This window comes from Ambystoma mexicanum, chromosome 2p (assembly GCF_040938575.1).
Source record: "Ambystoma mexicanum isolate Mex_15411 chromosome 2p, UKY_AmexF1_1, whole genome shotgun sequence".
NCBI classification, from domain to species: Eukaryota; Metazoa; Chordata; class Amphibia; order Caudata; family Ambystomatidae; genus Ambystoma; species Ambystoma mexicanum.
Window position 1 is genome coordinate 1,307,991,412 of NC_090923.1, and position 21,562 is coordinate 1,308,012,973.

The window sequence follows — 21,562 nt, forward strand, 5'->3', positions numbered from 1 at the left end:
TATGTTGCAATATAAGAATCTGTTGCTGTAACAAATATTAATAACTGCACACAGCCTACAAGAAAGCACAGTACACAAGCAGAGGGAGCAGAGACAACCAATAGAAAAAGAAGCATTAATAGTGAATAAAGTTAAATGGAAACCAGCAAGGAGAGTGAGAACATGTAAAGGAAAGGCAGATCGAGATGATGAAAAAAGAAATCACCCAACAGAATACAGACAAAAGAGAGGGTGTGACAGATGTGGAATGCAAAACCAAAAAGAAAACACCAGAAAATGCCCAATGCTAGGAGAAAAGTGTACCAATTACTTTGAGAGACCTGAGGGCATTCTGACTTCGTTCTCCCCATCTTCCTCTATTCAGGTGGCCAAGGAAAGGCCATCGCTCTTGGATCCCGACCCTGGGGGTGGATATGCAAGGGAGGATCACCTGGGTGGAGGAGATTTGGGAAACAGAAGGAGGATGTCCTTATGCGAGACACGTTATCTCTTGTTCCCATTCCACAATTAACCCTCAGTCTCTGAGGCTTTTATAGAGTTCTGTCAAAACACCTCCATTTATTCTTTTCAAACCAACCCTCAGGTAAATCCTCAGTGTCAAGGGACACGGAGGTGAATAACAACAAACACCTCATTATATGGACAGAATAGTTCTACATTCACCTCCTCTGGTAAAGTCAAAAAGTTATCAGAATGTACATTGGCCTCCATTATACTTTGTAGGGTATTATTAGTCTTTCCCCATTGTCATACACTCCAACTGTCCCATATGCATATCCCTTTAAGACTGGGATGAAGAAGCAGCAACTAGGAGTACTGCACACCACTTTGGTACTGAGATGAGGAAGAGGACTGGAGAACACTACTATAAGGGTCAGGCATTTTCCATTGACAGAAGTAATTATGGTCAGGCAAAGAACTTGCACCTGTAACCAATTATTGGTTCACAGGTGCATATAAAGAGAGGCCAGGGAGAGCGACAGGAAGATCCAGCTGGGTAGGAGAGCGTGGCAACCCGAGGTGGAGCAGGCAGAAGGAGGGCTGGTGAAAAGGGCGGCATTGCCTGCAGGGAAGCCAGAAAAACGCTGAGGCCAGAGGAGGCCAGAGCAGGCCGCGAGAAGGCCCAGAGCGCTACAGAGCCCTATGCTGTTTGTCCCCCTTTGGGAGTGGCGGACACAAAAGTCTTCCATACGCCACCAACAGCTGCAGGAAAGTCTGGAGGAAGCGAGAGCTGCTCGCTGGAGCTCCTAGAGAGAGGGAAAGGAGCAAGCGAGACCTGGAGAGAGAAGCCGAAGCACTCGGAGGAGCGACTGCACACCAGTGAGTGAAAGAGAGGATCACTCAGGCTGGGGCGCTCCAGGGACATGCTGTGTGTATCGGAAGATGCCGGTCAAGCAAAAGTGTGTAACATATGGGTGTCAAGACCAAAAGGGGAACTATTGAAACCCGAACAAGCGGCAAAGTATTTACTGAATTATTGAATCCCAACGAATGAAAAGGGGTAATATTGAAAACCGAACAAGTAGCAAAGTATTTACTGAATTATTGAATACCCTACTAATGAAAGAAATGTACAATGTCTATGAAGTACAGCACGAGTGAAAGGAATATTATGTCAATTTCCAAATGCATTGAAACCAAGTGAAAAGCCTTTTTGAACTGAATGAAAGTTCAAATCAAGTCTAAGCTATTAATGAAAGCATGGGAGGCGAGTGAAAAGCAGTTGAGAAGCACTATGGGACAGTGTGAAAGCAAGGTGGTGAAAAGGAGAAATACCACAAAGTGAAGTGTGTAAAAGCCACCTGTTGGCAGAGCCAAAAACCTGCCAAAGTAATACAAAAGTGTACATGGACTAATGACACAGTTGCAGAAGAGAAACCTGCATTGGCAAGGAAGTCCAAGGAAAGTCACTGAACATTACGAAGTGTCAAGGGTTATCGGTTGCGTGACATGTGATGAGTGGACCCTGTGGTCTGACAACTGCGCCTAGACTGAATAATCCCAACTTGGACTGAACCAAGAAAAGTGAAGAGGCTGAAGCTGTTATCCCTAATAAATGTTCAAGAGACCGAAAAAAAGGTGAATAAATAAAGCTGTTGAAAAGACTGAAAGGTTATAAAGTAGATTTGTTTTGAAAGTTGAATTGAACGTCAAGAGAAATGTGTTGTCCTTGGAGAAGGGAGCCCTGAGGATATTTTGTTGCAAAAGTCAAGGGAACTGTGCTGAACTTGGGGAAGGGAACCCTGAGGTTAGTTTGTGAAACTGTGGAGAACCTGGGCAAGGGAACCCCAAGGACATTTTGTGGAACTGTGTTGAACTTGAGAAAGGGGAAGCTGAAAGCAAGCCAGGGACTGGAAGAAGCTCTGCACATTCTTTTGAACACTTTTTCCTTGGTTGCTGACATCCTTGAACATTGTATAGCTTTAGTTGGGAGGGCAAGTATAGGTTTTGGACACAGACAGACTTAAGTTGAACATACTGAATCGGACTATCCTTGGTTTCTTTAGGTAGGGAAATCCCACCTTAGCACAGAGCAAGTTAGGCCTTACACCATCCTGACATTTAAGAAATAAAACTTTTGCTTTTAGAAAAAGTGAATCTGTTGTATGTGTTCTTCTTCATGATGCCTTCACATTACATAGAGCACAAAGAGAGGCTGGTGAATAACATAGAAAAAGCACAAGAACCAACAATTAAAGCGCAACCAATGTATTCATGGGCATGGCAAAGTAATATGCCACATTTCTAGATGGTATGAATAATCCTACGGATCTCTCCACCCAGGTGATCCTCACTCGCTTGTCCACCCCCAAGGTCGGGACCCAACAGCGATGGCCTTTCCCTGGCCACCTTGGCAGAGGATCCAAGGGGAGAAAATGTGAGGATTCCCTCAGGTTTCTCACAGAGGGGAAGAATGAAGAATTGTCCTAAACCCATACCAGGGATACAGAGGCCTGGAGAGGGTGAATGAATGAGAAGCAGAAGGGTCACGGGAACCTCCAGACGGGTCAGACAAACCCACAAGAGCTAAGAGAGCCACAAGAAGAGAGGGGTTACCGATACACTAGAGAGGGAGGAGGGTCATGGGGCCAGCGAGCCCCAAGAGAGGACGAGGGGCCCAAAATGCAAAGCAAAGAACAGATAACGAGGGGAGCACAGAGGCTCTCAACATCTAAACCAAGTGTTAAAAGAACCAACAAAAAAAGGGGGTCACCAATACTCCAGAGTGATAAGGGTAAAGACAAAGTGGGGGAAGAAAAAAGAACTGCCATAAGCCCCCATGAGAGTCACAGCGGTTCGACATGAAACAGACTACGAGACCAGGAAAAGGGTTGTGGAGACCCACAAAACCCAAACAGTATTAATCTCCCAAAGAGTAACAGGGACCCCGAGAACTAGGAGAACCAGATGGAAAGAGGGATCAACCATATTCTAGAGAGAGATAACAATGGAGACATTGAGATGGAGGAACTCTGGAGGAACTCCAAAGGAACCACCAGGGCCCATAAGTAAAGTGGAGAGCAGACCGAGTGGAGCACAGAGTCTCTCCTACCTGAACCAAGTGGGGATAGACTAACACAAGTAGTGGAGAGGGATCAGGGAAATATCTCTCCATCTAAAGAAAGTTGGAGATTTTGTTTTGCTGGAACTTAAGACTTTTTGATGTTGAACTTGGAGCCATGAGGGGTTCCTGGACAACAAGAGAATCCTTTGGGCAGAATAAAGAGTGCAGGGCACTCCACTTATTTTCTTTTAGCGTTTGCTAAGTGGTAGGGCCGGTTTAGTGGATTGGTTTTGGACCAAAGACTACTTTTAATTTTGACTATAGACAAGCACCATAGTTCAGTTTTGTTAGGAAGGGAACACCCTTTTACTAGTAGGGTCAGAAAGGCATTTTTTAAAATTTAAATACCAACTACGTAGAAACATGTCCTTTGGTCTGAGTCCTTCTTCTGGCTTGCCACAGATGTCAATCACTTTAGGATGTATAAATATGCAGAAGGAAGGTCAAACTCTAGACAGATCACAAACCATTAGCATTAGTGAACATATAAGGACTGAGGAATGCAGGAAATCGGACACAGTTTTAAAATAGAACACATACCAGAAAGGCAAGATTACCAAGCAGACTGTGTGGATTGCCAGTAAACAAAGACACAAATCAAACTTATCTGTTACAATAATGTGTAGCAGGCATGACACCGGACAGAAGCAATCACAGGTCACAGAACAGTGTGATAACATCTGGAAAATGGTAGAAAGAAATACAAGAGGGTACGAAACTACAAAGGGTGATACAGTTAATAGAAAATGGATTATCCAGAGAGAGGTAGCTTCCACAAGGAACACTGAATTACTAGGAGGCGTTAGCAGACATATATGTTCACTGTGGCCTTTGTTATAAGGGGAGATGTAAGGATACCTCCTAAAAGACTAAAAAAGGAATCATACTTTAAGGACACACAGGTGGCACACCAATGGAACACAGTATACAAGAGTAAAATTGGCAGCCCTTAAATGATTCAAAGATAGAAAGGATGGTTGGCACTTGCTCAAGATTAACAAGACCAACTCAGTTCTCAAATGTAGTCTTGCAAGAGGAACCCTGGGCTCAGGGGTCGGTGTTGACTATATCTACCCCAGGAACTATATGCCGGAGGAGCAGAAGCAGGCAATAGATATGGTGCACTGCACATCGACAGAGATAGAACTAACGTTTGTAAGGGAGATTACAACAAGGACTATGATAATAGTCTTTGAAGAGGTATTTCAAAGAGAAGGAAACCCAACATATGTAATACTGGGCTGCTGGGTCCAATTCTTTTGCGAAATATATATTGGGCTGCTGCTAGTCCCCAGAAACCTTTAGGGGTCACGTAAGGCTGAATCCAATAAAACAGACACGGGTCTAATACGGGCTTTCAAAAGTGGGGAGGATCCAACAGTTTGTGTTCCATCCACTGGAAGCTGCAGGAATAAAGCACACAATTAGAGCACAACTAAAAGACATACACTATTCAAAATACACATAGGAATTAACTAGGCTTTCGCCATGGATACTGAAAGCAGAAAATGCCTTGGAAACACTAGATACACAGAGTCAGAAATATACATGGAACCCAAAGAAAACCGTACCTGGTTATTACAGGTCCTTGATTCCTGAAGGTCCTGTGACGAGGATGGCCAGAAGAAAAGAAAGAATAACGCAATACTGTCCTAGAGTCTTCCACCCCACCTCAACCAATCTCTTTAGACAGAATGCTGGAAGTCCTCATAAAACACACAAGACATTCATCCAAAAGTGCAGAAATATTAACAAAAAACAAAACTCCAAAATCAATCAAAAAGGAAACAAAGAAAAGGTGGGCAGACAAGTGAAGCATCAGCTGCATACAACGGAAACCGATCCAGTCAGGGACAGGCTACAACACTGTTGAAAAGCGCATCAAAATGGTCTCTGCCGCAGGATAATCTGCACCGAAGTTGTATAGCGATCAGATGTAATTTACACGACATGCCGGCGACATGTCAACTCGGAAGCGTCTTTTCCATTTGACTTGCAGAGAGAAAGTTTATTGTATCCCATACGGGGTAAGCCTAACCTGTAGACGCCTTGCCATTTTCCTGACAAATTCACTTCTGAAGAAATGAACAAATATCTAGAAAAGAACAGCATAAAACATAAGGTCACAATTAACCACCGCCAAGGGAAGGGGAAAGTAGAGAATAATGTGTCATATATAAAAAGAATACTACAAGAAGCACACCACAGCAGATTAGGCTGTGGGGAGGAAACCAGGGAATAGCTCTCCACAGAACTACTCCCAACAGAGTGACAAGAGTGTACCCCTTCTACATGATGAGAAGAAGACAAGCCAATAACAAACTGTCACCAGCATGGACTGAAAGCAGAGGCAAGAGTTGAGAACCCATTGAGGTGAGAATCAAGGAAATAAAATCAACTACAAAGGAGAAGGAAGGAAAACCATGCCAAGAGAAAAGCAGTGGGAGTGCATGACCTACAAAGAGGACATTGGATCCAAGTGAAACTTCAAAATGAAGGCAGAGTGACCCATTTCCATGACAGTACTCAAATTCAGATAAACAAGGCCAGGGAGCATCATGTACAAAGATCCCATGGTCGAAAGTTGAGTGGCACTACATCAACAAAGATAACTAAGGAATCACGAAGAGCAGAGAATTCCAAGAGATGAAGAAAAAAAGCAGAGATGATCAAAGGGAGGAGAGTGAAGAATTCTCACAATGGACAGAGAACAAACAGGGATCAGTCACTTTGAAAGAAGGGATGTCATCAGTGCAAATGGAGAAATGGAGAATAGGTAGTGATGAACAACGTTATTCCAGAGGCTGAAGGGAAGGAAAGGACTAAGAGTAGCTAAAGTCATTCGAGGACCACTTGTGAAAGAAAAATTCCTGAGAGGTACAGAGCCATTTTATTAGACTACCTAAGATGATGTACTACAAAAGGGGCTAATATAGGTCAAACATGTTGTACACATAGTGTGAAGGACAGCACAAGGGAGATGCAGAGCAAAAGAGGAAGAGTTGCGCTTGACACGAATTTGGATGTTATGATCGGAAATGAGGCATGGAGAGCATGACTCCCTTTATTTACATAGAAGCAAGTTATGTTTATGTACTCGAATAAAGCATGCAACCAATTCATAAAGGTGAGATTATTTATTGAAGGCTGGGACAAAGGAACACCACACTTCGTCAGACCATTTCACCCCATCTTCCTGAGACACCTTAATTTGGGGGGTTTTCTCCCCGGAAAGGACTATTCACCAGGTTCAGAAGCACTGCAGACTAGACAATGTTATGTTCTCATGTAACATAAAGAAGAACTCACAGCCAAAGTATTCTCTTTAACAACTTGCACCAAGCAATGTCATGACCTAGCTCACACTTTGGGGCAATGTGTTCCCAAAAGAATATTTTGCAGCACTAGCACTGTTTGTGCGGCTTATCACTTTGCCCCCCTGGACGAAACTTTACCAAACTTTGCAAGAAAAGTATATGGGCCTGGCAGATTGATACTGCAAAGTTTGGTGGAGGTTTTGTCAAGGGGGTTGGGGGCAAAGTTTTAGGGGGGGAGGGGTCCCAAAATGTCTGTTTTCTTCCATAGACGCAATGGAAATAATATTTTGCTCACTTCTACAGCCCAAATTGCTGGACGGATTTTCACCAAATTGGCAGGAGTGGCGGCTTGGTCCCGAAAGCATGCTTTTGTACATTTGGTGAAAATCCATCCAGTATTTTTTTATTAAACACCACAAAGGTAGGTTAAAAAAAATTGTGATACCTGGGTTCAGTCCGCGAACCCACTACCATGTTCGGTCTGCGGACAGTCCTCTGATTGGCCCAGAGACCGACGTGATATCCGTGGACATCGGGTGCACCTGCTGATTGGTCAATAAAAAACGTGAGGCACGTCTGATTTTTGGAAACGCCACCATGTTGGATTTGTGGACAGATGCCGATGTCCGCAAACATCGTGCTAGAAACATATTAAAAAACAAATCAAACGAATGAAACAATCTCTGGGGAGGTGAAGAGTGATGAGGATGGGATGGATATGGCCTTAAAAAGCCTAAAAACTTGCGTTTTTCTTCGTCAGTCCTGTGATGTTCGCAAACATATTAGATGTTCGGGGACATCTATGCTTATTTGTGCATTACAGGGTTGGTGAAAAGCAGTTTTTGGCCGGTTTATAACTTTGTTGCCACTCAATGAAACTGAATGAAATTTTGGAATTTCATCCTAGACTCGATTCTGGATGGTATTGAAAAGTGTGTTGATGTTTTGCCAAGAGGGAACAAAATTAGGGGGAGGGGGCTAAAATATTGTAAAGCCTTATAAATGTGGTGCCATTTGACAAATCTGCAGAAAGGTTTGCAAAAACATGTATATCTAGATCTAAAATCTTTTTGCAAAGTTTGGCGGAAATTTGTTAAGAGGGGGCTAAATTAGAGGGGGTCTCAACATGTTTAGATGGCTTATAACTTTGTTTCTGTTTGCCAACTTGGGCAACTAAAATGTTCAGAGAGATTAGAGACCCAACCTTGAATGATTTTGCAAAGTCTGAATGGATTTTGTCAAGTGGGGGCTAAGTTATATGACTATTGTATATAGGTACATTTTGACACTTTTGAAAAATAAAACATGGGCGGATTTCCAGCAAACTTGTGTAAGGAGCATTGGCAAGGTCCTGAAGGCATGGATTTGCAAATGTGTCCGTGTTTTATTTTTTGACAAGCATCATAATGTAAGCACAAAAAATAGTGCTATACCTTTGGTGATTGAGGTATAGCTTGTGGCCATGGCCAGTGACCAGATTCTCTGGGTCATGGCATAAGGTCATCACCCGGACAATCTGGCTACTAGCCATGACCACGAGAGACGACCAATGGGGATAAAGTGGCCATGTGTACCAGTGGCCGACTAAGTGGTAATGTTTTTTGAAATTGGGATAGGTTTGAAATGGAAATGTGCTTGTGGTAATATGGTCAGAGGGTTCTCTCTTTGCCTTCTGCAGGCTGCCATGGCAAGGGAAGACGGGCTCTGTACGGAACCCTGTCTTCCCTTTCCATGGTGGCCATCTTGAAAATGATTTTCCTTCCTAAAGTGGGACGCCACGCACGGCCCGGTGTAGGTAGAAAAATCCTTTTTTATTAGCACCCGTGTTACCGCTTTGGCAACCCAGCGTGCTAATGGCCTTCAACCCTCATTGCAGGGTCTGGAACAGGAGAGAACGGTTCAGCGCCTTTGTTATCCTTCCCTGCTTTGCTTGGGCTGATAACTTGGGCTGGCGGACCGTTATCACCTGTTCCAGTCCCTGGAACGGGGGATGAACGCCACATTATTCTCATTAGCATAACACAAAATGCTAATGGAAATGTTGGAAAATCTTATTGAGTCTATGTATTTTATTGAGAAATGTAAAGTAGATGGAGTCTATACGATTTTTTATTTGTTCTATTTTTGTACTGTGAAAGGTGGTTCCTAAAGGAAGCTTTTTTTTGTTGTTTTTTGATTAAAAAATTTAGAACGTAAGGTGTGGAGGGAAATGAGGGAAGAGGCACCAAGCACTAATATGGAGGGACAGGTGGACAGGGGAAAATGTTGCACATGTGTTACATCTAAGGAAGGGAGCAGTGTTTCTCATGCTACTTGATTACAGCTTCCCCCCTTGATTACAGCTCCCCTCCTGCAAAGTGGTCTGTTGCAGGATATACAGAGGACTTTTGTCTTCGAAAGATATGGATCAGCAGCCTCTTTTATTGCTTGCAAGGTAGCTAGTGGGATTTTGTGTCCAACACAAGTAGACTGTGTGGTTACCGTACTGGTTGAGGAAGTTACCGAGACTTGGCTACACCCTGCAGCAGGCCCCATGCTCATGTTAGCAGTCCCAGATAACTATTCCATCCTGAGGCAAGATCGCCCCAACTCCAGAGGAGGGGGTGTCGCCATTATACACAAATGCAGTTTGTCCATGAGACCAGCAACCTCCACCAATGTCCTCTCCTGTGAAACACTATTAGTCAAAGTCCCACTCACTAATACCCAAACCCTTAATATCCATTTGATTTACTGCCCGCCAGGCCCTATCGGCAACGCCATCCTATCCAGCAATCCCAAAAGCTCCTCTCAAGTTCTCACCCTGGGGAACTTTAACATGGGCTACAACGACCCGGCAGACCAAACAGCCAGCTCTATACCTAACACTCTTGCTGAACTAGGCTTTGCGCAAAGAAGTATGGCACCCACTCATCTGAAAGGTAGAATACTTGACTGGGTGGCCGACCACAACTGCCTAACGAACATCACAAATATCTCACCACTAGTCAGGACCGACCACCACCTGGTATCGTTCTTGTTGTCCACTGACAGACCCCACCTCTGCCTATCACCACAGCCCCTCCTACTCTCACCAGAAACAAGAAGAACATTACACCAGAAAGGCTCATCCTGAATCTACTCCCCACACTCAACACACTCCCCGACAACCTGGATCCAGAGATCCTGGTTGAAGAATACAACAAGGTCATGGCTACCTCGATGGACCTCATCGCCCCACTCAAACTGAGACCAAGTAAACCGAAAACGCACCTTAACAAATGGTACACTCCATTCCTCAAAAACCTAAGGCAGCAAAAAAGAAACTGCGAGGCTACCTGGAAAATAAATCCCCTTCAGCCGCAAACAAACTCAAACTCTCCAAACTAGCCACACTTTATAAAAAAGAAATCTACCTGGCTAAACGTACCTCCTTTGATTCTCGCATATCCCAAGCTAAATCTAATATTACAGAACTCTTCTCTATACTTAAAGACGTAGAAACCCCCATATTACCCCCTGACACCTGCACCAAAGATAAAAACTGGTGCTCAGAAATTCAAAATGCCTTGGCAAATAAGACAGTAACCCTCCAAAGTAAAATTTCTAGCAAAAAAGCTGCCCTAAAAGACACTCTCCCTTCCACAATTCAGGACAAGCGAGTGACCACAGATCTTACCCGTTTCAAGTTCTCTAATGTCAACACTCTTGACGTAGAAAAAATTATCCTGTCTTTGAAACCATCTAATTGCCAGGGAGATCTGTGCCCAGCACAGCTCATCAAAGATGCCACCCGTGACCTCTCACCCTTCATCACTAAACTGATCAATGCCTCCTTCAACACTGGTTCCATCCCCACCAATCTAAAACAATCCTGGGTACTTCCATTACTAAAAAAAACTACTCTGGACCCAGCCATACCCACAAATTACCGACCCATAACGACTGTTCCCTTCCTACTAAAAATCCTAGACAAGGTTGCCTACGTACAAATACAGAAGCACCTGAAAGCTCAGATTGATACACTCAGGGACAAAGGGCAAGTTGCCTTGCTCCTCCTCCTTGACTTATCTGCAGCTTTCGATTTGGTCGACCATTCTGTCATATGCTCACACCTCTATACAGCAGCACACTTCTCTCCCGAGGCCATTACATGGATCACCTCATTCCTTAACGGAAGAACTCTGAGGGTCTTCTCTCCCACTGCTGCAGCAGACCCCATACCTATCACTTGTGTTGTCCCACAGGGCTCCTGCGTCCCCCCCACACTGTACAACATATTTATCAAGCCCCTTTTTTCGATGATTTGGATCATCTCGGTATCACCTACACTAATTACGCAGATGATACCTAGATCCTCCTTCCGCTTTCTGGAGATTATGGAAAGGATTTGGCCTTGCTAAATAGGGTGTACATCATCATTCAGGCATGGATGGCCACTCATGGACTATGCCTGAATGAGAAAACGGAGCTTATCATCATGGGTACTATGTCCAGTTTAAAGAAACTCAGCCCTGCCTACAACTCCTTCATGATAGATGGGAACAATATCAAAGTTGGACATAAGGTCAAAACATTGGGATTCTAACTTTTCCTTCAAAAAACAACTGAGTTCCCTGGCTTCCTCATCTGCATACACGTGCAAATTAATCCGCTCAGCTAAACCATTTCTGTCAGACACTAGCTGCCTCACACTTCGCTAGAGCCCTTATACTATCCCGCCTTGACTATTGTAACGCCCTTTACCTGGGATCCTCCAAGGCTACCACCAGCAAGATACAAACCCTCCAGAATAACGCCCCGAGAGCAGCCCTAGGCATCCCCAGAAGAGAACACATTTCAGGACTCAGCCAACAGAACAACTGGCTCTCCACTAGAGACAAAATTCTCCTAAATAGGCATCACTTACCTACAAATTTCTTAACAATGCCGCCCTGATCTACTTGATCAACAGATTCCATAGACAAGCCTCCTTGAGACCCCTCAGAACTGCATATAAAGACTGCATCTCTGTCCCAAATTTCAAACTTGCCACTATTGGAGGTAACAGTTTCCCGGTAAAAGCAGCCATGCTGTGGAACTCTTTGCCTCCCAACCTTAGAGTAGACATGCCCTACCTAGCTGAAAACGAAGGACCACCAAGATAGCTAAGTGCCAAGGTTATCACTTCATGCTATCCGCACACTGTGTAACCACGTGTGCCCACTTTGTACTCTTGTTTATACTGTATATATTGCCTGTTCTCCTCTTCATGCTTTGTATATACTTCCATTGTCAATATGTACATTTTATATCTTACAACTAAGCTTCGCATATTCTTGTAAATGCTGTGCCCTGATACCCCTGGGTATATCTGTGCATTATAAATAATAAACAAACAAACAAACAAGATGAGATGGAGGAAGACAGCCTACAACTTGCTAAGAAAGGAACAGCCTTTCTGAGAGCATTCCAGTGGTTGGATTGGGTGTGGCGGCGCATGGAGGTGGTCCCGTAGGAGTACTGTCCAGCAACTGAGTACAGTGCATTTCACTATGGTAGCTTTAGCCTTTGGTACATTCCCAACTGTGGTAAAGAACTGCCACACCCATGATTCCCTCTTCGTGCTAGAGTTAAGCACTTACTGTACCTCATCTTCTTGCTCCTCTTCATTGTCTTTGGAAGTACTGAGATTATTTTGTTGTGTAGGTCCTCCAGCTGGTGGTGGTGTGGTGGCTCTTGGGGAGGAAGGATGGCAATAGCTGATGCCATTTTTAAGATGAATAGCAGTTTTGCTAATATTCCTACAAGTATGTGCTGTGTACTAGATTGTTAATGGATGAGTAAGAATAGGTTTAGGAGGTGTGCAAAGAGAAAGCTCCTAGATCAGGAGAAAGTGCAGTTCCGAACTGTCCGCGAAGCACGGACCCGATCACGAAGTGCGGACGCTTTTGCGAACTTGTCATGCCGTACGCACGCGTGCCGTCATGTGGCACTGTCTGGAAGTTCCGCGATGAAATCAGACATATGCGAACGTCGACGGACACAAAAACAGTGGAAAAAGTTACAAAAAGTGTATAGAAGTGTTAAAAATGATGCGAGAAGGTGGGAAATGGCAGAGTTTTAAGGTGACATTTTGCAAATTGGACACACGTGGCTTTATTGGGTAAGTATGATATTAGTAGGTTGTAGGAAATTAGCATGCACTGGTAAAAACCCATGAAATTCACTGAAAAAACTTAGGAAAATTGAACCATAACGTCCTTTTAACAAATAAAAACCTATGAAATACTTCATGTCCTGGGTGTAAGTCTAAGCAGTGCACAGTGATGCCGTGAGTTATGATTGGTTAGCTTATCATAACTGGCGCATTTCTGAGGTTTTTCGGTTTTACTTGTAACCATAATGTCCCTTTAACAACGTTTTTTCATTTAATTTTGTAGTTTTTTTACTAGTGCAACTTAGCCGTAACATCCCTTTAAGAAAGTTTTTTCAGTGAATATATTATATATATTTCACCCCTATCACAGGGAACTACACCCAAGATACACTGACTATCAATAAAATCTATACCATTATACAAAATTGGATATGATATGATGTGGCATTTATAACGCGCCTATACACAAGTGTTTCAAAGCGCGACACGGCAAGAGAGGGGGAACAGAGGGAAGACAGACAACGATCGTACTAGGCCAAGTGTTATTCCGATCGCGCAAGTGCAAAGGAAGGGGGACGAAGACAAGTGCAGAGGGGGGAGTGCAGTGCATGGGATAATAGAATAACAAGATAAATAAACGGCCAGCAAGTGGCAAGTGCAGGGTGAGTGCAGAACATAAGTGCTAGTCGAGGGACTATCGGGATACAGAAAACAGTCCACAGGTGCAGGGGTTGCCAGGGAGGCAGGGCAGGCATGCATCTGGCTGGGCTAGGGCCCAAGATAAGATGGGTGGCCAGGTAACCAGTGCAGTTTCAGTAACAGCCAGGACTTTAGCAGGGGAGAGGGGGAGAGAAATCAGAAGTACAGAGGACAGTTTTCAGGTGCTTCCGGAAACGCAGGTGGTTCTCCTCAAGTTTCAGGAAGGCAGGGAGGCTGTTCCAGCCGAAGAGAGAGAGATCTGCCACCAACTCGTTCCTTGGATAAGCGACTGACCCTGAGGGAGTTGGAGGCGGATGAGCGAAGAGCTCGAGAGGGAAGATATTTAGGAAGAGAGAGTTGAAGGTATTGAGGCCCCAGAAGACCTTGTGGACGGTTTATAGTCATAATACTGAACTTATAAATCCCGAAAAAAAAAATCTCGAAAAAAAGGCCGAAAAAAAAAATATTGAATTTTTTTTTATGACGTTTTTTTTTTAAATGGGGGGTTCCCCCAACCCCTTTTTCTATTTTTTTTATTTTAACCCTTTTTTTTTACTTACCTGACCCAAAAAATACGTATATATATATATATATATAAAAAAACAAAAAAAAAAGATATTTTTTTTCGGCCTTTTTTTTCGAGATTTTTGTTATTCGAGATTTTGTTTTCGGCCTTTTGACCGACCACCCTTGTGGACGTTGCAGAGGGTTTTGAACTTAATCCTCGCAGCCACTGGGAGCCAGTGCACTAAATAGTCTCTGCCTCAACGATGAGAAGACAGAGATTCTCATCGTGGGGTCCCAGTCTAAAATAGGTGCCCTCGACCCAGAATATGTCTCTATTAACATTGACGGCACCATGATGCCGGTCCTGAAGCAAGTAAAAACTTTAGGAGTGTCTACCTAAACAAGGCACTAGCCAAAAAAGAAGTCACAAGAACCCTAAGATCCAATAACCTCATACTATTAGCCACACCGCGCTACAGGACCAGGGCAGGGGGCAGCAGATTTCAATACCTAGCCCCCAAACATTGGAACTCACTCCCACTCAGCATCAAAAAAGAGGGATCATTCTTGGGCTTCAAAAAACTGCTGAAAAACTGGTTATGTAACCAATACGAATATTATTACCTTTTTAGAAACTGTAAATATGCTGCATCCGCTGTTGTTTTACTCATCTTAATGTAAATAAATTGTATAATTGATTGATTGTAACCTTCACTGTAATTACCACTGACTAATATCGTAACAGGCTGTCTGTAACCTCGCCGTGAAACCCAAGGGACTTGGCCTGTAACAAATGGAATAAACAAATAAATTAAATAAATATCATACATAAAGATATTTAAGGTCACTGGGGAGTTTCCTGGGCGTTGTGTGGATGTGTTGTATTCCGTATAATACATGGCTGCACTGTGATACCCTTTAATACTTGGATTTCTTCATTACTCTAATCCAAGAGATCTTCCAAATGGAGACACATATAATCAATGTAGAATATCAAAGGAGAAAACGTGTTGTAAACAAATATTTTAGTACGTTTAATAAAAGGACAGTGGATGCCGTTTTGTGGTTTCAAATAAGTGATAACACGCAGATAGGTTCTTGCTTTCGTGTGCTAAACTGCAGTAGTGCTGCAAAGAGACCTACGCCATCAATAGTTCCTAACGAGCTACGGGCCGTACAGTGCAAAGAAGCGCATCTGAAAACCTGGGCAGGCTTCAGTGGCAGGTAGAATTCTGCAGCAGGCATTGTGCTGTGACAGTTCAATTGCAATAGGTTACTACAGTTATAGTAGTGATGTGATTTTCTTACTACATGCGAGTAGTGATGCCACTATTACACTGTAACAAGGCATGCTTTGCAGGGTTGTATGCGTCTACCGCAGGATGAGATGCATCATAGTAATCTTGGTATGAATATGCAACGATTAAGGGAGCATACGTTTTAGTATATCAGTAATAAGTTCGATCAACACTGAAGGAGTGGGACTTTTGTGTATACATTTAATTATAGACGCCTTTGGGAATCTGAGTCGGTGTTGCACTTGCAACTCTTCCTTATTTCAGTCCTTCCTTCCGCTCTATTTCTACTGGGGTTGAACTTCGTGTATATCAATGCTGAGAAAGTCACGTGATAAAGGGTTTCCAGACCCACTTCTGTGATGCTTTAGGTTGCATGCTGCAACAAAAGAATGGGGTGTGCGATGTATGGGATTCTGTAAACCCACAGCCATGCACAAGAAGAGAACGGCCGGGGAAATGCCCTGGTGCACTGCATCCTCTCCCTGCAGCAGCTCTGACCGCTGAATGGGCTAGTATTGGGTCATGCAGTGCGTTGGTGGCTGCGTAGTGAGGGTATGTTGTGCATTAAAAAAAACGGGGCACTGGACCCAAGGGCCACTCACCTGTGGAAGTCGCCCTTAACAACCCTTATCTCAGCCGGCTCTGCGTTTTCTCATTGAAAGCCGCTCACAGGTACCAGAAGGAAGGAAGCCATTTCCATTAAGCAACCCTAAGCAGGAAGTAGCTAGTCAATTTCGGATGCTCCGATTGGCTACTGATGGAGGTCGCCCAGCCCAAACCACGCAGCGATTGGGTACGGTGCGTTCACGTCACAAAACACGCTGCCAAAACGAGAGGCTCATATATCCCGATAGTCGAGACTTTCGAGTCCCGTTTGCTGATAAGGGACAAGTCGGGGTGACATCTGAATCCTGACAGCTTCAGGAAGTTTAAACCAGCGATATTGTGGGTACTCGAGGCAATCAAACTCTTTCTTACTATCATCCAGCCTGACAGTCCACAATTCTTGAATGTGGAAAGGCTGAGTTGGCGGTGACCGGATTCAAAACTGTGACTGGCTCTAGAATTGACACCGAAGCAGCAAACAATTTTACTCGCTGCGCCATCTACATCCTTTTCTGCCCTTTCGATAAAAATGTTTTTGAAATGTATAAACGAATGTAAAGAAAAGGGTTTTGCACACTTTAAAGTTAAGCGATACATGTTTTACAAAGCCAAGCACGTTGGCCTGATCTAAATACATAAGTGAAGGGGTTAGTGGTTACTGACCCGATTACTTACCTGTAATCGCCATTACTCCGAATCCAGGTCTTCCTTGTACAAGTCCTTATTGTATGAGGCGAGTCCTCATCTAGGAGACAACTTACAGGATAACTGCTTCACAAGTCACCCCTAAAAAATTGTTTTGCTCTTGTCATTTTTTAAAACTCCTAATCAAAAACGTAGCCAGGATTGTCTAACAAGTGGGGCCTAAGTTAATATAGTTGGGACCCGCTGCAGTGACATTCACATCTGTAAATGCCCTCACAGCTCTGCTGAGTGGACATTTGCAGATTTTGAGTGGGTCTTGACCGTTCAGGCCCTACCCTTTCTACGCCTCAAGCTGGGTATAAAAGCACCTTGTTGTGGTCTGCATAAGGATCACAACCAGGCTTGATAAGGTGGTTACTGGTATTTATTCTCTTTACACTCACAGGGCTTGATTCATGGAATAATTTGCGCTGAAAATCGGGGAATTGCGTGCAATCGATTCATGGAATACAATGTGCAGGGCTTACCTGGGACTTCAGAGGAATCGGCATTGGTCCAACACATCACTGCGACACCACGAAAGCCTTGCGCGAGACTGCAAGCGAAGGGCCAGCGGGGCCTGCGCAGCCACCTAAAAAGGGGGGTGGAACACATGGAATGAGGAAAAACAAGCGAAAATGTGGGCATGAGGGACGTTCCACAGTCATAATCGCACTACCCATACGCGTGCAAAACAACTATTAATGGAAATGAACAGGGATCGCCTGTGCGCGAAAAAGCACGTGCAAATCCCGAAACACCTACGCCATGCGATAGCAGCCATAAACGTCAACACGCACACAAATACATAAAAACCACGCACGATCAACAAACACACGTATACAGCCATGATGAATGCCCCATTTGTTGCAGCAGTCATCCTAGAACACTGCATGAGGAGGAGGATGGCCAGGGCCCGGATCTTCCACCCAAGGACCAGCCTTTTTAGGATGCGTGACAACCAGATCTATGCCAAGAATAGGCCCCCCATATCATCCTAGACCTGGTCACGGAGTGGGAAGGTGACCTCAAATCACCCACCCTGTGCTCCCAAGCACTGAGACCCTTGCAAAAGATGCTCACTGTACTGCATTTTTTGGCCACTGGCTCATTCCAGCGGACCACCACCATAGTTGGTGGCATTTCACAAGCCACGCAGTCACATTGCCTACACCAGGTGTTGGCAATAATAACTGTACGTCCTTCTGTCCACCGGCATATCTATATGCCCAGAACACCTGCAGAAAGGCAAGCAGTGGTCCAGGATTTTTATGGGGTGGCGCACTTCCCAAAAGTGTTATGCGCCTTTGATTGCACCCATGTTGCTCTATGTCCACCTAGAGCAACAGAGCACATCTACCGCAACTGGAAATACTGGCACTCCATCAATGTTCAGGTTTTATGTGATGCCAAGGGCATCATTACTGAAGTCTATGCCAACTATTCTGGCAGCACTCATGATAGTTACATCTTCAGGATGTCCCCCTCCACTGGCTCCTGGAGGCTGGGAAGCATGGCAACACATGGCTGATTGGTGAGTAGGAATGGCCATGCACATGCATGCATGTTGCACAAGACAAATGGACACTGTCAACAAATGACAATGACAACCATTCTCACCTCTACAGGGGACAGTGTCTACCCTGTAAGCACATACATGATGACACCCATGTGCAACACCACCACACCTGCTGAGGTACAGTGCAACACTGCCCATATTGCAACTCGGGGCATAATGGAGCGCACATTTGGAGTACTCAAGTCACGTTTCCGTTCATTTGACCAGTCTACTGGTGGTGCATATAGCAACACATCACCAGACTGCAGGGTCATTGTTGCAGCATGTGTCCTGCACAATGTTGCAACACGGTGTGGCTTCCCAGTGGACATGGTGGTGGCACCCCATCCACACCCACAGGCCCACTGCTTGCGTATTGCTGGGCAAAGGGCATGTGGAGAGGCTGCACGTACCGTGCTTGTGCAATCGTATTTCACCTAAAATCCCTCCCCCTGTGGAGTGCACACAATCCCGCTACATCGCAGGTGCCAATCCACTGTGTCCACAAAACCAACCTGAGAAAGTGCCCTTGGAAGTGCTAAATTGTGTGCATCCCTTAAAACTAAAAGACATTTCATCTTGTGTTTCCAAAGGAAACACATTGAAGAGGGAGTACACCAATGCCAACCAATCAATTAAATCACCTCTGTGTCACCAAAACCATCCCATATGTAAAGTAAAAGGATAATCTACTGTGCACCATACCCACTGTAGTGGCCCCCTTCTGCTGTGGGCGATCTGACTAACTAACATACCGGTCCAATGTGTAAGCATCGATAAATCCAGAAACATCATGTCTGAGCTGCAAGCCATACATGGCCTCCGCTTTTCACATGTACACAAACTTCAAAAAGCACAATTGCAAATATATGCACACGTCCCAGACTAGGGACATGTTTGTGTGCATCATGCACACAAACATGTCCCTATTGTGGGGTGTAGAAGGAAAAAAAGTGCAGTATTGACCCACAGGTTCATCAGCATTCCATAAGGATCAATATAAATGAACATCTTACCTGACCCCTTAACATGCAGTTGACAGTCAAATTTCATCCCATGAAATAGCCATCATTCCCCGATGGAAGTATCTGCAGACAAAGAACAAAATGAAACATAGTTCAGCTAACACATACATGCACCAAAAAACTGAAGCCCCACGGTCACACCTCAGTGACATACAACACATGCAAACAACAACTCACAAGACCGCCAGAGGATGACATATCTAATATAGTATCCAATAACTTAAAAACTTAATCTCAAGTCCTACTACTAGGAGACCTAAACCTAGGCTACAATGACCCGAAAGATGCTCATGCATCAAGTGTGGCAAATATCCTAAAGTAACAATGCTTTACCCAAAGAGTGCTCGACCCTTCACATAATAAAGGAAGAACACTGGACTGGGTAGCAGACCACAATTGCAATGCCTCAATCTCCTCCATATCCCCTCAGATATGGTCGGACCACTACCTCATAACCTTTACCTTAGCCACCTGAAAAATCCAGCACCATGCCTATTTCGCCAGCTCCACCTATTCCCACCCGGAATGAAAAGAATATTACTTGCGACAATCTACTCCCTCTTATCCTCCCGACACTCAATGCTATCCCGGAAAACTTGGGTCCTGACACATTGGTCAAGGAATATAATAATATCATGACCACCTCCCTAGATTCAATAGCGCCATTCAAATTAAGACAAAGTAAACCCAAGGCCCATCTCAACTCTTGGTACACACCATATCTAAAAACACTTCACACCAAAAAAAGGCAATGTGAAATATCCTGGAAATTGCAAACCATCTGAAGAAAAACAAGACTAATCTCAGTACCATCACAGCCCCATACAAAAATGAAATACTCCTAGCTAAACGTGAATCCTATAATGCTAGAATATTTCAAGCTAACTCAAGTATGAAATAACTCTTTTTCATCCTCAAAGAGTTAGAAACCCCTATCCCAGTGCCAGACAACTGCATAAAGGATAAACTCTGGTGCTCGAATATACAGCAAGCACTAGCCATTAAAGTTAGGACTCTACAAGTAAAAAATGCTAAAAAAAAAGCCTCATTAACCAGCACTATGCCCACTAGAACCACCCCAGAGCCATCCAATAATACCGTCAATCCTTCCCGCTTCAAGTTTTCTAAAGTCACCATAATTGAAACTGAAAAGATTATATTATCACTCAAACCTTCTAACTGCCAGGGTGACCAATGCCCTGCTCAACTCATAAAGGATGCAGCCAGAGATCTGGCCTCCTTTATTACGAAACTCATCAACGTGTCATTCGCGTCTAATAACATCCCTTCTAACCTTAAGGATTCATGGGGGCTCCCATTATTGAAAAAACAGACTCTAGACCCTTTGATATCTACTAACTATCGACCAATCACTACTGTGCCATTTCTCATGAAAATACTGGACAAAATGGCCTACTCACAAATACAAAAACATTTGGAATCTAACTCCTTACTAGGAGCAAGGCAACCAGGTTTTCGGCCTCAGCATGGGACCGAAACAGCGTTAATAGACTTGAAGGCCCAGATTGATGAATTTAGGGATAAAGGGGAATCAGCCCTTCTTCTCCTCCTGGACCTATCGGCTGCTTTTGACCTGGTCGATCACTAGGTCTTATGCAGTCACTTGGATTCAGCGGCATACTTCTCATTAAAAGCCATAGCGTAGATACAATCCTTCCTAAACAATCAGACTATGAGAGTCTTCTCACCTATGGCTGCAGCTCACCTCATCCCTATCACTTGCGGAGTGCCCCAGGGATCTTGTGGCTCACCTACCCTATACAACATCTTCACCAAGCCCCTTTTCGATTATCTGGATCATCTGGGTATCACCTACACTAATTATGCAGATGATGCTCAGATCCTCCTTCCTCTTACTGGTGATTACGGCAAGGATTTGGCCTTGGTGAATAGGGTATATCTTATCATTCAGGCTTTGATGGCCACCCATGGACTATGCCTGAATGATGATAAAACAGAGATCATCATCCTGGGCACACCACCGCCCCTCAAAAAATTGAGTCCTAAATACTCAGCCTTTAACATAGACCATAATATAATTACCATCGCTAAGTAGGTAAAAACCCTGGGGTACTACCTGTATTCTACTCTCTCCTTCAACAAATAGGTTAACGCATGGCCTCGGCCACGGCATATACCTGTAAATTGATTAGAGCAGGTAAAG

General features: G+C 44.2%; 1 protein-coding gene across 3 annotated transcripts in view; it reads right to left on the minus strand.

Moving 5' to 3' along the window:
• The window catches only part of TECPR1 (tectonin beta-propeller repeat containing 1), a 1,334,260-nt gene extending 1,318,038 nt beyond the window's left edge, over positions 1-16,222 (minus strand). For all 3 annotated transcript variants that reach the window (XM_069645650.1, XM_069645652.1, XM_069645651.1), the window contains exon 1: positions 16,107-16,222. The gene's annotated coding sequence lies outside the window, so the exon portion shown is untranslated. The remainder of the gene's footprint in view (positions 1-16,106) is intronic.
• Positions 16,223-21,562: the final 5,340 nt, after the last annotated feature.